The 15,958-nt window shown below is 42.6% G+C and overlaps 1 protein-coding gene and 1 pseudogene; one reads left to right on the forward strand and one right to left on the reverse strand.

Moving 5' to 3' along the window:
• The window catches only part of LOC118773784 (zinc finger protein 239-like), a 161,254-nt gene that overhangs the window by 64,771 nt on the left and 80,525 nt on the right, over positions 1 to 15,958 (reverse strand).
• Positions 1 to 15,958, forward strand: part of LOC118773783 — a 146,080-nt pseudogene that overhangs the window by 4,387 nt on the left and 125,735 nt on the right.

The following is a 15,958-nucleotide window of genomic DNA, read 5'->3' on the forward strand; positions in this document are numbered from 1 at the left end:
AGGGCAGTGCTAATCCACTGCTCTCAGTGTGGAAAGACTCACCGAGAGATTTGACAGAACTCCAAGTCACAGAGAACTGTGATTACGCTGTTCTAGTGTGGTAAGCTTTGAGCAATCTGGGAAAACGGCAGTGATCTCATGCAAAAGAGCACTCACTGCATGCTCAGGGCAGCTGATGGTCCATCAGTCATTTGAAACAGGGTGGCATTGAATTACAGCTCCTCATGCGGGATGTCTTTCCATTGATCCAAAAGAGTGATGGGGAAAATGAACCTTTTCAACACAGTGAACCATTTGAATCTGAAATAGAATCACTGTTTTGAGCCGCTTTAACCCTCAGCACCATGATGACATAATTTAGTTCATGGGAGTCATAGCAACTACTTCCCCTTCTGGAAGTGGAAGATGCCTTCTGCTTTATTCCATATAACTTGGATGTAGAGAGATGCCTAGTAAGGACCATCATCAGTATGTGCTGAAATATGTTTGTTCTAGTTGCAAAACAGAATAATAATTAAGGATGATATTTAAGGTACAATATTGATACCCTACAATTACTGTATGTTTCCTTTGGGCTAAAACCATGGAAACCATTTCAGTTAATAAACATTGATGGTTCACCAGTTTGAATGTTCCTTTCGGAGTACTCACTAATTACTAATTACAGTTTCACTTGCAGAGTGAAGCTGAGTCCTCAGTGCCTGAATCCGAGGCAGAGTGAAACCGAGTCCTCAGTGCCCGAATCCGAGGCAGAGTGAAGCCGAGTCCTCAGTGCCTGAATCCCAGGCAGAGTGAAGCCGAGTCCTCAGTGCCTGAATCCCAGGCAGAGTGAAGCCGAGTCCTCAGTGCCTGAATCCCAGGCAGAGTGAAGCCGAGTCCTCAGTGCCCGAATCCCAGGCAGAGTGAAGCCGGGTCCTCAGTGCCTGAATCCCAGGCAGAGTGAAGCCGAGTCCTCAGTGCCTGAATCCCAGGCAGAGTGAAGCAGAGTCCTGAGTGCCTGAATCCCAGTGAAGCCGGGTCCTCAGTGCCTGAATCCCAGTGAAGCTGGGTCCTCAGTGCCTGAATCCCAGTGAAGCCGGGTCCTCAGTGCCTGAATCCCAGGCGTCCTCGGCAGCTGTGGAATAGCATCCCTAACCAGTGTATATATTACCTTTACACCACTACATGCACGGTTGGGAAATTGTTTGCACATGAGTGGGCAGTTCATGTAAGTGATGCTGAAATTAATGCATTGAAACAATCAATCATGCTAGTGACTAGATCAAATTGTGACAAATTGTGACGTTTATTTAACTTCAGGTGAGCTAAGAGCTGTTGATACTGTACATTTAACTGTTTGGATTGCAGTGAGTCAGTAATATGTCACCTGCATGTACAACCTTGTGTCACATTCAGCATTCATTAAAAGCCTATTGCGACAGCCTTATTCAGCTGGGTTTGTTCATTTAATTGCAAACAGTGGCCTGCATTAAAAACCTGATAAGTCCTCCCTGCTTCCGAGATAAAGTAACAAACTACCAACGCTGTTATTCACTCCCTCGAAAGCTCAAACTGTCAGTGAAAGACTAGGCTGTGACCCTTAATGTGTACTAGTAGAAACTGTGAATTTGCAGATTAAATGTTAACATTATCTGTCAATCTGGTCTGCCCCCCCTCTGCCCTGTCCCTGCCCACCTGATTTCCAGATCGCCTCCACCTGCTTGCCTGCCCACCTGCATCCCATCGCCTCATCAGCTCAGCCCTTTTTACACCCTGCTTGGCTCTGTCTTGCTGCTAGTTCGTTCCAGCGTTTTTCCCGTTGCGTACCTGCTTGTTTTTCGTGCTGCTTTATCCGTTTTGACTCCTGCCTGACCTTGTACCTCATCTTTGCCTGCCACTCCTGCCTTGGTCGCCTGATCTGACTGACCACCCGGTTCCGACCCAGCCTGTTCCCGTTCCCTGCTCCCGATTCGTATTTGCTTGGACTGTCTTTCCAGTTTTGACCCTGCCTGTACTGCTACCTCGAGGCTGCCCAGCGATTTCATTAAAGCCAGTGAAACCCGTGCTCACCTGGTCTGCGTCTGAGTCTGTGCCTGCCTGACAGTGTTTTACTAATTCATGTTAACTGTCTTAAAATGTAAGTATTATTACTTATGTCATTATATGTATAAAGTGCTGTCGTAGGTAGATGTAATAGCAATTGGTGTAGAAATACAGACAGAGAAACAATATGAGTGTTTGAGTGCACATCCACACTTTATTGTCACACTAATTAGGAAAATCAGTACCTTTAACCAGGGGGTGGAACAGTCCAGTCTTCATTAACGGGTTGAACTTCTCTGATTGTTTTACATGAAAAATATGGGCTGGGTGCAGCAGTATGAAAGAAACCAAAAACCTCATCAGGACAGAGATGAGCGCTGTGCTGTGCTGTTCTGCACACCTCTACCTGCACTGACCATAGACATGAGAAACATAGATGCCACGTTTGTGATGTACTGTGTGTCTGCGTGGTCGCCATATTGGGACGGTTGGCGAGAGAAATTCTGCAGGCATATGCGTCATTTGGCTGTACAAACAGACGAAACGTTCAAAACGGGCATCCCGGGATATAAGTGGCAATTTTATTGTACTTTACTGTTATGTAAGTTAGTGAATGTGAAATATCGCTTCAGACTATCCTGAAAATGGCCTGACACCGTCATGTTAAACTAAATGTTAAAACTCATGTTTTCCCCCCTACATAATGCATTAATTGAAATCAAATTCAAGATTTTTGGGTCTGTTTTTCCTAACATTCCAGATCTTCCAGATGAACTCCTAAAACGCCACCATGCCTACACTCCAGCTCGAAGGCAGTTTGCTCTTACGCTGCACTTGCATGGCCCCAAAGCCTACAGCTGTTTAAGGGATACAATGCGCATACCGCTTCCTCATCCTCACACGCTTCAAAGGTAAACGTATTAATGTATTCTACAGAAGTATTGTTTGTAATAGGTGCATTATTGTTGGCATGTTCTCTTCCCACATCCACACACACTGTGAATGTACAGTACTTTACGATCAGCATTCATTAATCCCATCTCCAACCTTTACAAATAATTTGTTCTAGTTGTGCATAGAAAAAATGTTTTTACACAGGTGGTTGCACTCTGTGGACGGCAAGCCTGGAATCAATACCTCGCTTACACATGCTACAAGAAAAAATCAGGAAGATATCAGCAAAATATGGTCAGCTGTGTCTTATGATGGATGCCATGGCTATCAGGAGGCAAGTGTAGTACGACTCTCACACATAGACAATGTCAGGCTTTGTGGATCTTGGGGAGGGCATTGACGAGACCAGTGTAGCAAGTGAGGCCCTTGTGTTCATGGTGGTTGGCAAGGCCACTGGAGGGCCCCCATTGCCTACTTCATCACTCAGACATTGACACCAGACACTCGGAAGGATTTGCTGAGGCATGCATTAGAGGAATTGCATGAGCGAGGTATCAAAGTACTCAAAGTAGCCTTTGGCAACGTATTTTGCCCACCCTTCAACAGGCGAGCGAGTGTTTGTGAAGATGCTGCAGGCGTACTGTCCCATTTTGAGCTCTGGTGGACAAGTGAACTGGAGCTACATATTCCACCTAAATAAAGTACAAGAAAAAGAGGGTCTACATGCTGCAAACAGGGTTACAAGCAAGCACATTAACTTCAGCACACCGAAGATGAAGGTGCACCTGGCTGCACAGACGATGAGCCGGTCTGTTGGAAAAGCGCTGTGTATGCTGAAGGAAACTGGGTACCCACAGTTCCAGGATTGCTCAGCAGCGGCTAAATTTGTTGAGGTAATCCTTGCTAGTTTCAGTTTTCCTGTTTTTCTTCTACTGCCAGGTAAGGCTAACCCTAACCCTACCTCAGTGTTATCAGTCAGACACATTGTAAAACAGTATCTTTACATTTTTTGGCAAGATTTGAACCACAATTTTGAACAGTGTTTCTGTACCCGTTGAAATCTGTACCCATTGAGATTTTGCCCAAAAATTTAAAGTAATTTGACTGTTAACCTACAGTAGGGAGTTTTTTTCTGTTTCAGGTGATTGACAGATTGTTCGGCATCATGAACAGCCGAAATCCACGTGCTAAAGGCTTCAAGGAGCCGTTGGGTTCCCTCACCTGGGCAGAGACAACAGAGTTCTTGAAAGAAGCCCGGCTGTACTTGACTCTGTTGGCAATGAATGATAGGACACCACTATACTGCTCAGAGGTTTTTCATAATATTGTTCCTTAGTAAAGTAAATGCCCCTAATAAGCCCGCAGGAATCTAAAATAAAAAGATTCTCCTTTTAAAAACCGACGACAGTAAAGATTCATATTTCTGATTATCTTTGTTTTTTATAAAATGTATTTGACTTTGAAACAGTAGTTTTGTGTTGTTGCTGTACAGCCTTTCAGAGGCTATTGCATGGTGAATGCAAATCAATGAATTTCATTAAACCTACCACCAGACCAATTTTAGGTGATGACCTGGCAATCTGCCCCAAATATTCCTATTTCATATTATGGCTATGACGCACAAACCCATGGGAAAGGTAAGGTAGGGAATTGTTCGCATCTAGTCAAAATGCCACTATACTGTCACCCGCAGGATGGAAAAATATGCAGAAATGAGCAATAACAGGATGATAACCTACTGTTTAATTATATAAAAGATTCGCCCCCTCGTGAATTTTAACCATTTTTAACTCAGTCACTTCATTCTGGCGCGATAACACTCATCAATGATCGACACAAGACCCGTTTACTTGCATTACCGTTAGTTCCTCTTGGTGTCGCCAATCTGCAAATTACAAATTTTATGCGTACGCCGCCTCGAGACCATGCGCAGAGGTGCGCATGTGTTCCCGGGAAGTGTCTTTTCATAAATGCCGTTTTATGTGTAGAAAAGTGCTCAGCGCGATTTTAGTGCGTACGCACCGTTCACACACGTGGCCTCTTTTTTCGTAGACCGAATGCCTTCTGTGCTACGAAACGCATAAATTCATTACGAAACCATGTAACACCGGTTTGTGTCCAGGAAATATTGGAGAGCATATACAGTGCTGGCCAAAAGTATTGGCACCCCTGCAATTCTGTCAGATAATGCTCAATTTCTCCCAGAAAATGATTGCAATTACAAATGTTTTGGTAGTAATATCTTCATTTATTTTGCTTGCAATAAAAAAACACAAAAGAGAAAGAAAAAAAAGTCAAATCAAGTATCAATTTACACAAAACTCCAAAAATGGGCCGGACAAAAGTATTGGCACCCTTTGAAAAATCATGTGATGCTTCTCTAATTTGTGTAATTAACAGCACCTGTTACTTACCTGTGACACATAACAGGTGGTGGCAATCACTAAATCACACTTGCAGCCAGTTAAAATGGATTAAAGTTGACTCAACCTCTGTCCTGTGTCCTTGTGTGTACCACATTGAGTATGGAGAAAAGAAAGAAGACCAAAGAACTGTCTGAGGACTTGAGAAGCAAAATTGTGAGGAAGCATGGGCAATCTCAAGGCTACAAGTCCATCTCCAAAGACCTGAATGTTCCTGTGTCTACCGTGCGCAGTGTCATCAATAGGTTTAAAGCCCATGGCACTGTGGCTAACCTCCCTAGATGTGGACGGAAAAGAAAAATTGACAAGAGATTTCAACAAAAGATTGTGCGGATGGTGGATAAAGAACCTCGACTAACATCCAGACAAGTTCAAGCTGTCCTGCAGTCCGAGGGTACAACAGTGTCAACCCGTACTATCCGTCGGTGTCTGAATGAAAAGGGACTCTATGGTAGGATACCCAGGAAGACTCCACTTCTGACCCAGAGACCATAAAAAAGCCAGGCTGGAGTTTGCTAAAACTTACCTGAGAAAGCCAAAAACATTTTGGAAGAATGTTCTCTGGTCAGATGAGACAAAAGTAGAGCTTTTTGGGAAAAGGCATCAACATAGAGTTTACAGGAAAAAAAACGAGGCCTTCAAAGAAAAGAACACGGTCCCCACAGTCAAACATGGCGGAGGTTCCCTGATGTTTTGGGGTTGCTTTGCTGCCTCTGGCACTGGACTGCTTGACCGTGTGCATGGCATTATGAAGTCTGAAGACTACCAACAAATTTTGCAGCGTAATGTAGGGCCCAGTGTGAGAAAGCTGGGTCTCCCTCAGAGGTCATGGGTCTTCCAGCAGGACAATGACCCAAAGCACACTTCAAAAAGCACTAGAAAATGGTTTGAGGGAAAGCACTGGAGACTTCTAAAGTGGCCAGCAATGAGTCCAGACCTGAATCCCATAGAACACTTGTGGAGAGATCTGAAAATGGCAGTTTGGAGAAGGCACCCTTCAAATCTCAGGGAGCTGGAGCAGTTTGCCAAAGAAGAATGGTCTAAAATTCCAGCAGAGCATTGTAAGAAACTCATTGATGGATACCGGAAGCGGTTGTTCGCAGTTATTTTGTCCAAAGGTTGTGCTACCAAGTATTAGGCTGAGGGTGCCAATACTTTTGTCCGGTCCATTTTTGGAGTTTTGTGTAAAATGATAATTGATTTAATTTTTTTTCATTGTCTTTTGTGTTTTTTCAGCAAAATAAATGAAGATATTACTACCAAAACATTTGTAATTGCAATCATTTTCTGGGAGAAATTGAGCATTATCTGACAGAATTGCAGGGGTGCCAATACTTTTGGCCAGCACTGTACTTTCGTACACAGAAAACAAAACGGATGATTCCTGTCGTGCACTGAATTGACCGTTGTGCTTTTCATTTTGTGGACAAAAGGCGGAATGCACTTCGCCTACATTACTGACTGTATTACTAAAACTGCACGAAAGTGATTTGGCACACTACATTCCGTGACTCCGCAGTTAAAGAAGGCATTCCGTCCACGAAAGCAAAGATTACTTGAACTTTCGTAGACGTCAATATTTCATGGACACAATGCTAACGCGTTTGTGTTTTTCGTGGAAAAAAAAACGCGTCACAGTGTTACATGGTTTCGTTATGAATTTATGCGTTTCGTAGCACAGAAGGCATTCTGTCTACGAAAAAAGGTTTGCTACACTTGGCGCCCCATACACATGGCGACCACGTCATGACGTTCAGCGTAACTTACTCAATTTCTTAAATTGTTGAAGAATATGAATATTGATTTGGAATAATAATTGTAGTTCTTGAAACTGATCGGTATAATTACTTCTTTCTGAAATATTTTGATTGAAATTTAACAAAAAATAATGACATCTTAAAAATATTATTTGTTAGTCAAATGCTAGTTTCTTTTCGTGAAATAAACTTATAGATGTAAATTTAAAACAAAATTAACTGTTGGATTTTTAGGCATTTATTTTGATATGTCCAACTCAATCATTTAGTGATATTCAGAGATTTTATTACGGTAGTATAGCTTTTATTATTTTTATTATTATATTTACAAAGCCACTGAATTATTTTTTAGAGTCCATAGTGAAATGGGGCAATTAAGCTGAGGTAATGGTGATAGAGGTATTTACAGTATTGCCAATTTTTACTATTTTGATTTATATTCAATTTTTGTATTTTTTCTATTCAGAAGGTTAATGTTTTGGCATAGAGCTGATTAGATCCGCCCCCAGTAATTCAGTTTAATTCCAGTAAATTAAATTTACTACCAGTATCATGTTCAATTTCTCACTATAATAACAAACCAAATTTGATGAAAATCGGTTCAGAATTAAGCGAGTTACAGTCGATTTATGTAGAGAAGTCTATAAAATAAAAGTATTTCTTTTAGAGACGGGACGCTCAATACTGACGTTTCGACGCTGTGTCGAGCCCCCGAAGCGCAGACGTTTCGAATCACTGCTCCGAGACAAAAAATTCCTATATGTCATGTCTTACACATGAAACTGAAATACCAAGTAAATGAAATAGCCTCACAGATGTTAATAAACACAACAGAAAAAATAAATATTTATTTAAACACACTGTTCATTACAGTTCCATTTTGCTGTCTCTGACAATCTGAAATATTTTGTTTCTGTTTGTTGTATGCTGATTTCTCCGAAATATGTGTTGATCATATGTATTGACAGCCTGGCATAACCCGCCAGAATAATACGTAGTTTAGAATTTGTCAAGGCTTGTCTGAGTCGTTGTTTCACAGAATAGCATTATCAAGATGTGACGATCGCAAAAGTGGCCAGTAGGCGTCACCGTGGAGATGGGTGTCTGGGGATTGTTTCGAAACCTCGAAACAATTTCCGGCCCAATTGCTTCGAAAGTTTTCAGTGTTTCACAAAGCCTAGCTTCGTCCACCACTAATTTGTTTACTAGGGGATCTTGACCGCTCCAATATGGCGGCGGCGAAGACGCATAGCGGCGACATACAGCAGCGGCCAATGAGGTATCTGCGTTTGTACATCTATGGTGCAAATCGCCCTTCTCACGTTAAAAATTTCCGGTCTGAGCCGACAGGGGGTATCTTTACTTCCGGTTAGCCATGTTAGCCACTAGCGAACCGACAATGGCACAGTCGAGAAGCAAGAAGTGGTGTTGTGTACCTTTGTGTACAAACAGCAAGCAGAAACAGCCCTATTTAAGCTTTCACACATTTCCCCGTGATGAGGACCGCAAGAGAGTATGGATTCAAGCCATCAAGAGAGAGGAAGGCCCGCTGTTTAACGTCTGTGATGACACAGTTGTTTGTAGCATGCACTTTCGCAGCGAGGACCTGTTCAAAACAACTAGTGGTCTAAACAGAATTAAAAAAGATGCGGTGCCTTGTATTTTTCCATGGGTCTCCGACAGAACCCCAGCCAGGCAGTCCGTTCATGACAGGTCGACTGAAAGACTGGGGTTTGATGTTCGTCGAGTCAAACCTTGCTGTGGTCGAGAAAACGCTGATGTTGCCAGCGTTGCCTCGGACCACGACTACCATGTACGGACATCGCCAGGTAGGTTTTGATCTTACTCGCTTGAGTAGACGAGTAGCCACATAGATAAGTAGCTAGAGGAACGTTCACGTGTATACTTTGTTTATCTGGAAGTTTTTATTAGACCTAGTGAGTACAGCGCTAGTACATGCCAGCTTGTCTGCTGTTTGGCCGAGGTTTATGCGTGCCTTTTAGGTTGCTAGCTCGCTAGTTTAAGACTCCCTACTGCTGCTTTAATGCAGGGCTCCAGATTGGGACCATTTTTGGGGGTGTGTGAGTTAAAATTTCACGTGGTCGCATTCGTGTGAGTGCATGGATGATCATTAGGCTGTTTTGGTGCCCCTCCAGCACGGGTACTGCGTTAGCCATTGTGGTTGAAAGTAGTTCTTTTTCTTCACTGGCTCAGTCGGTCTCTCCCTACCTGTACTTTCATCCTGATGATGAAACGCGCTAAACAATCAATTTAACTGTTTCCGTGTTCCAAAGATGAGGCAGTCTACCCCCCTTACTTCTAGCCCCCATCATACCTAGCATGAATTATGGGCGCGACTTCCGCTTTGTTACACCACTGAACCGGAACCGGCGTTTGTGAGCTATAGCAAAATAACAAACCGTGGGGATGCACTGATTGCGAAATTCTGGGCGGATATCGATGTTTAAAATAACAATTTGGCCGATAGCCGACGCCAATACCGATGAGAAAGACCTGGCGCACTTAGCTAACTAGCTAGCCAAAACACTCACTACAGACTACCCTAGCTAGCTAATGTTAATTTGGTAGCTGGCTAAGTAACAGTACTAAAGTTGTCAGAACAAGTTGCTTGCAGTGTCTGTGGTCAAAGTAACTATTTGGTCAGAAGAGATGTGATGAGGCTTTATTAGTTTGATAGCTAGCTAGCTCTTAGTAATATGACAGTGCAAAGTGCGTGAAAGCCAAATTAGCTAGCAAGCTATCTAGCTTTCTACGTTGTTTTTATTGTAGCTAACTAGCTATGCATTTGTTTGCAAGGTGATATTTGCATTTGTCAGCGAAATGTGGTAGTAACTAGCTAGTTATGTTTATTGTTTTTCTTGTATTGTGGCTAGCTAGATTTGTCTCTGTAAGGTGGTATTTGTACTTTTCAGCTGAATGTGCAAGTAGCTAGCTAGCGAATTTGGCTTTCACACACTTTGCTAGCTATTAAACCAATTAAGCTTCATCATGTCTCTCATGAACAAATAGTTTATTTTAACATTCGTACTGCAAGCCAAGGTATTGACTTATGATCTTAAGTACTATTTGCTAGCTAGCTAGCAACTTAACGTTAGCTAACTAGCTAGCGTTAAGTGCGCCGGGACATTCATCAATTAGTGGATATAACTTTAAATCCAGCATCTATATCTCTTTTGAATTATTTTAGGGATCTTTGCAGACCCATCTGGTCGTTTTTGTTTTATTTCTTCAAAAGGTAGATACAGACACACGTCAAACGTTTGGTCCACTTTGCCATAGATCAGTGGTTCTCAACTCCGGGCCTGGGGACCCACTGCCCTGCATGTTTTAGATGCCTCCCTGCTCCAACACATCCGATTCAAATGATCAGCTTATCAAGCAGCTGCAGCAGTTACATGATCACAGCATTGTTGTTGAAGCCACACATTTAGCTTAGCCTGGTTATTAGTACAGCCGGAAACAGCGCAACATGTACCTGAGGTCCGTAATGTCATGTCAGGCAACGCTAATAGCACAGAAAGAAATATATTCCCCAAAAAAGCAATATATGTAACACGTACTGTACATTAGACGTATGTATGTTAGACGCGTTTGAACGGACCGCCATGTGTGGCTAGCCAATCGGAAGCATAATAAGTTGTTGCCATTTACGGCTACTTCCGCTGCTTCGCCGGAAGTTACGCCCTTAATCGTTTCCACAGTAACGCCCCTGTGGCACGTAATTTATTTTATGCTGTGTAGCCCGCGTGTTACATTACATGGTTCGTTAAGTTTTCATTAGCGTTATTAAGCTTCTCATAGTTTTCACCACCGCTATTGTTAAATCGCTGTTTCCTCAAAGTTAAAATTAGCTATCCAATCTCGTGTTCTCATCGCACCAGTTTTAGCTTTGCTGTTATTTGATAACATTTTTGCTATGTTTTCTTTTAAAATTATATAATAGAAGATGACCTATTTTGTCAGGCACGGTTCCTGGCAGAGAAACTTACAGATTAAAATATTTTGCAAATATGAAGTCTGGAGTCACTGTCAATCTTTACATCAATGCAAAACTAGAATATGCAAATTAAGACAACTATTCATCAGCATGCAAGGTCATTGATTGATACCGTGCTGTACCAAGAAAAGGGGGGCAACCAAGTCATGTGCTGGTGCGACCAACTAAACCTGGTAGCACCAGTGGTACCAGTGGAAAAGTTAGTATGGAGCACTGTAATGTATTGTTTGTTTAGTCCACACTGGAATGTGCATTTCTTAGTAACGCTGAAATATGCGCAAAAAATCACCCAGGTCATACAGAGATCATTACTGTTACTAGGAAGATGTCACCTATCAATCATTTCGTACTGCATGAAATCAGTGGCGTTTGGCACTAAACAAATGGTACGTAGCGTTCGTTTGTCGATTATTGATGTGTAATCCCTCGTTCCCGACGCTACTCCCGCAGGAATCGCAGGCAGACAGGTTCACAGCATGTGTCTTTTTAGCACTGGCAATAATCAGCATAAGTCAATAATGTAACGTGTCTCCAGCTCCACACTCGTCGCCAGCATAAGGAAGAGGGACGAGATGACAATTTTTTAAATGCTACATATTGAGCTTGTGATCATATAGTTTTTAATGCTACATAGTAGAGCCACTCAGATGGCTAGAACCAGGCCCGGCGCCAGGATGAAGTGACTGAGGGGCAGTTAAAATGGCGAGGGGGCAAATCTTTTTATATAGTAAAACAGTAGGTTATCATCCTGTTATGCCTATTTCTGCATTTTTTCATCCTCCGGGTGGCAATATAGTGGCGTTTTGACTAAATGCGAACAATTCCCTACCTTGCCTTTTCCATGTGCTTGTGAGTAATGGGCATAATATGATATAGGAATATCTGGGGCAGATTGCCAGGTCACCACCTAAAATTGGCCTGGAAAAAATACAAAATAGATGTTGTAACATACGCACAATAGGGCGCTGACGGTTAGATGTGTAATCAGACCAGTTATTAAACTAAAACGCTGACATCTGATTTTTGGTTGGTTTATTGAGATGTTTCTGTCGGTTTACTCTGACCCTTCGCTGATTGAGCCGGTGAATCTCCCGCTGCTTCTGAATGCGCAGCATTTTGTGCAGACTTTATCCTGATTTAGCGGAGGGTTTTCCCTGGAGGTACAGACACAGCAAAGTGAAAAAACCGTGCGACTGTTGAATCTTGAAATGTAGCTGGTGTTTCACCCATTTTAATGTTTCCACAGATCCACTGGCTGGCTCTTTACAAGCCATATAACTTACACAATTAAATGTTAAAAACAAGAATTCATATAGCTGTTATTCTTTGCAACATGGACCAAACACCTTGAAGGCAATATTGAGTATGTAACTAAAGCTGGCAGCTGGGGGCAAACAAGCTGTGGAACCAGGAACAAATGCTGGTGACTGAAGCCAGTGCTGCTTTAGATGTGTCAGAGGTGCTCCTGTTTGTGTGTAGATTCCTTATGTTCTCTCTCTGTTGCAGATCCCTCTCTTCCTCTCTCCTCCCTGCGCCTTTTGGTTCCCCCTCTACGACTGTTCTCTGCAGCCATGTGGCAAGTGGTGCAGCAGCGAGACATAATGCATTATGGGAAACTGGAGGAGTTTGTGACTTTGGTGACAGAGGCAGTCCCAGAGCTGCTGAGTTACAGACAGAGGAACCAGCTGATTCTGGCACTGCGAGCGAGGGTGAGAGAAGGGGCTGATAATGAAAAGTGTGATTTTTGTTTTTCCATTCAGGAGAACTACATGGAAAACAGAATTTATGTTAAATGATACGTTTCAGTTCATCCTGCAAATACTGGGTAAAAGTGTCACACAGTGAAAGTATAAGTGGTTTCATAGCAGAGATGACAGCGAGTGGTGGCAGAAATTTGGAAGATATTTTCATCACATTTTGTTTGCCAGGTGAAGTAATTTCATATGTGATGGTCAGTTAGGCACGCAGTAATAAAATACCTTTGACATGAAAATCGGTATGGTTTGCATTGCAAGGTGCAGGTATTATACCCATGTTTTCTTTTGCTCTAACTGAAAATGATGTTTTATTTTAGGTTGAACTGTAAATAGATTCTTCAGGTATAGCAGCATATCAGTGTCTGTATTTAGTGTCACTGTGATTTCAGCCCTCTGTGTATATTGTTCCCTCAGATCTGGAAATATTAAGATTTGAGTTACATTTGTAGCAAAAGAATCTCAAAAAAGGTTTGGTATACATAATCAAAACTTCAGATATATCCATGTGAATGACAGAAATGAAGGAATATTTTGTCACAGTTTGTAGTGAATCTGAGAGCAAAGAGCATTGGCATTGGTTGATTTGAGATGGAATGAGCCAATGGTCCAGTACACAGAGTTGGTAGCCAGTGCTGGTTCCTCCAGCACACAGCCTGACCACTACAGGGGCAGGAATGGGAGGAAGGGGAAGTGTTACTGGCCCATTATCAGTGTCTCTGGAACCGAGACTGATACTGTGGGAAATGCAGAATATGTAACTGGCAGGCTGATGACCCAGAAGGACCCCTACACTGTACAGTGTGTTAGCTGTGTGTGTGACCACTGTGCTATGTTGCAGAGCTCTGATGTGAAGGTGGAGGCGACAGAAGCTGATTTTGTAGAGCTGGTCCAAACCCTGCTGAAAGACCCAGCTGAGAGAGAGCACTTCCTCCAGGTCTGACACTCAAGTCCATGTAAAGTGGGGCAGGGTTCGCTGCAGAGTTCTGGTAGTAAACATTATCTCATTATTAAAGGGCCATCCTCTCTCTCTCTGTCTCTCTGTCTCTCTCTCTCTCTCTCTCTCCTTGCAGCTGGGTCCCACTTATGACTCAGCTCTGCAGATGCTGGTGTGGGAGTTCCTCTCCAGACTGGAGCAGCTGCTTCCAGTACCAGACCTCAAACAGGTAAGGAGACAAAACCCCACTGCATCACACCTGGACCTGCTGGAGATGCCAGCTCACCTCTCCATGTGCCCACTGAGTTCAGTCAGTTACTCAGTCATTGAGGAAGAGCTCCATTTCAAGAATAAAGAATTCATAATGATTCTGAAACCATTTCCTCCAATGAAGCTGCTTCATGCCAGAGAAATTGGATATGTATAATCTCTCATTTTTAATTCAACACAGACAGCATTAAGTATAATAAGCAGCCATCCAAATCATAAGACTTAGGTTTCTTATTCTCACTGGATATCCCACAATCCCTTTGTGTCTGGTGAGCCATTTATATTCCCCTGGAAGTGCAGGAACTGTCTCTGCTGACACCTGAAGATGGTTTTGCTGTTTATGCTGTAAGTGGTAAGCGTTTAGCTCTAGTTTTGTTTTGTAGGGGTTTCCTCTGAAAATGATCATGTTGAATGTACCCCTCAAAAGCATTATAACAGCAGTCTTCTTGAAGTCTGTCAATTTTGAGTGCAAAACTGATCACTTGCCTACTCCAGTAACTCATTCAGATACAGCATTTGGCCATTCAGTAAGCTCACCTGACTTAGCAACAGTATCCAAGGGGGCTGGAGATTTGCAACCAGTCATTGTTTTTCTTTTAACCGTATTTAAGTCACTGTGAATATTTTTAGATGGAAGAAGTGATTACAGATGTAAAATGAGGCTCCCAGGTAGCTCAGTTGTGAGGGTGCTCACTTTGAGCACAAACTGCATGTGTGTGTGACGGAGAATGACATTGGTCTCACAACCAAGCACAAGTGCCAATTAGCTGTGGTGAGGCAAGCGTAGTATACAGATAGCCGTTCCAAAATATAGCTGCATAAGGAGGGGGGGCATTTTAAAAATGGTGAAAAACTCTGGGGGGGGGGGGGGATTTGTCAAAGTTGTGGCCCTGTAAATGAAATATCTAACACTCCTCTCTCCCTCAGACTGTGTCATGGCTCGGTGCTGCCCCCTCTGTCCTGGAGGAGTGTGTGCAGTCTGTCTCTGACCCACAGCAGCTTAAGACCCTACTCCAGCACCACAGATGTCCTGGTCACTGGGATAGGAATGGTAGGCCTCTGTTAGAGGACGCATATAAACCACTCCAGTTCCAGACCTGGCTCTGTGATGCACAAACAGTTTAATGTGTGGAAGCAGGAAAGTGCTCACTTACAGCCTGAGCCACAGCTTTGTGTGACTTAAAGGACTCCTTCCCTGCTTTTACAACATACTCTTAACTGTGAAGATGCAGATCCAGATCATTTAAAGTACTGAAAGTGCAATTGTTTATGTCAGCTAACTGATATCTAGGCTATTACATCAGTTTTTCATCACATTGAAAATACACAAAGTCAGTAGAATTGTAGAAGTAGAAGAACAATAACACTAGCTTATTAAAGTCTAAAAAGTAGTTAAATACTAAAGATGAGTTTAAGACTAAAATGAATGATTTAAAAGAGCCTTAAGACACTGAAGATCTGCTCTCAGTACTTATAAGTCTTGATTTGATACTTTTACTTTAGACTACAGGCCAGTAACAAGCAAACACTTGGTGAATGGAGTATTTCCATTTTTATTCTTAGTTCTTATGTTCCTACAAATCCTGAGACATTCTTATTTTTAAGAATTTAATATCAGCACGCTGTTTGGCTTCATCTTTGCCTGTACGTCACTCCCCTCGCATTGATTTACTCATTTAGTAGTGTCCTGATCAGCAGAAAGAGGGCAGAACATGTGAGTGAACAGGAGAGCTGCTGTGGCTCTACGGCTGGATGCTGTGTAATGGCGCCTCCTGCTGGTTGTGGAGTGGAAGCTTTGGTACTGTCTCTGCTCTTTGCCTAACCTTTTTCATTTTTGTAAGTTGCTCTGGATAAGAGAATCCGCTACATGACTAAATGCAATC

Source organism: Megalops cyprinoides, chromosome 2 (genome assembly GCF_013368585.1).
Source record: "Megalops cyprinoides isolate fMegCyp1 chromosome 2, fMegCyp1.pri, whole genome shotgun sequence".
Lineage (NCBI taxonomy): Eukaryota > Metazoa > Chordata > Actinopteri > Elopiformes > Megalopidae > Megalops > Megalops cyprinoides.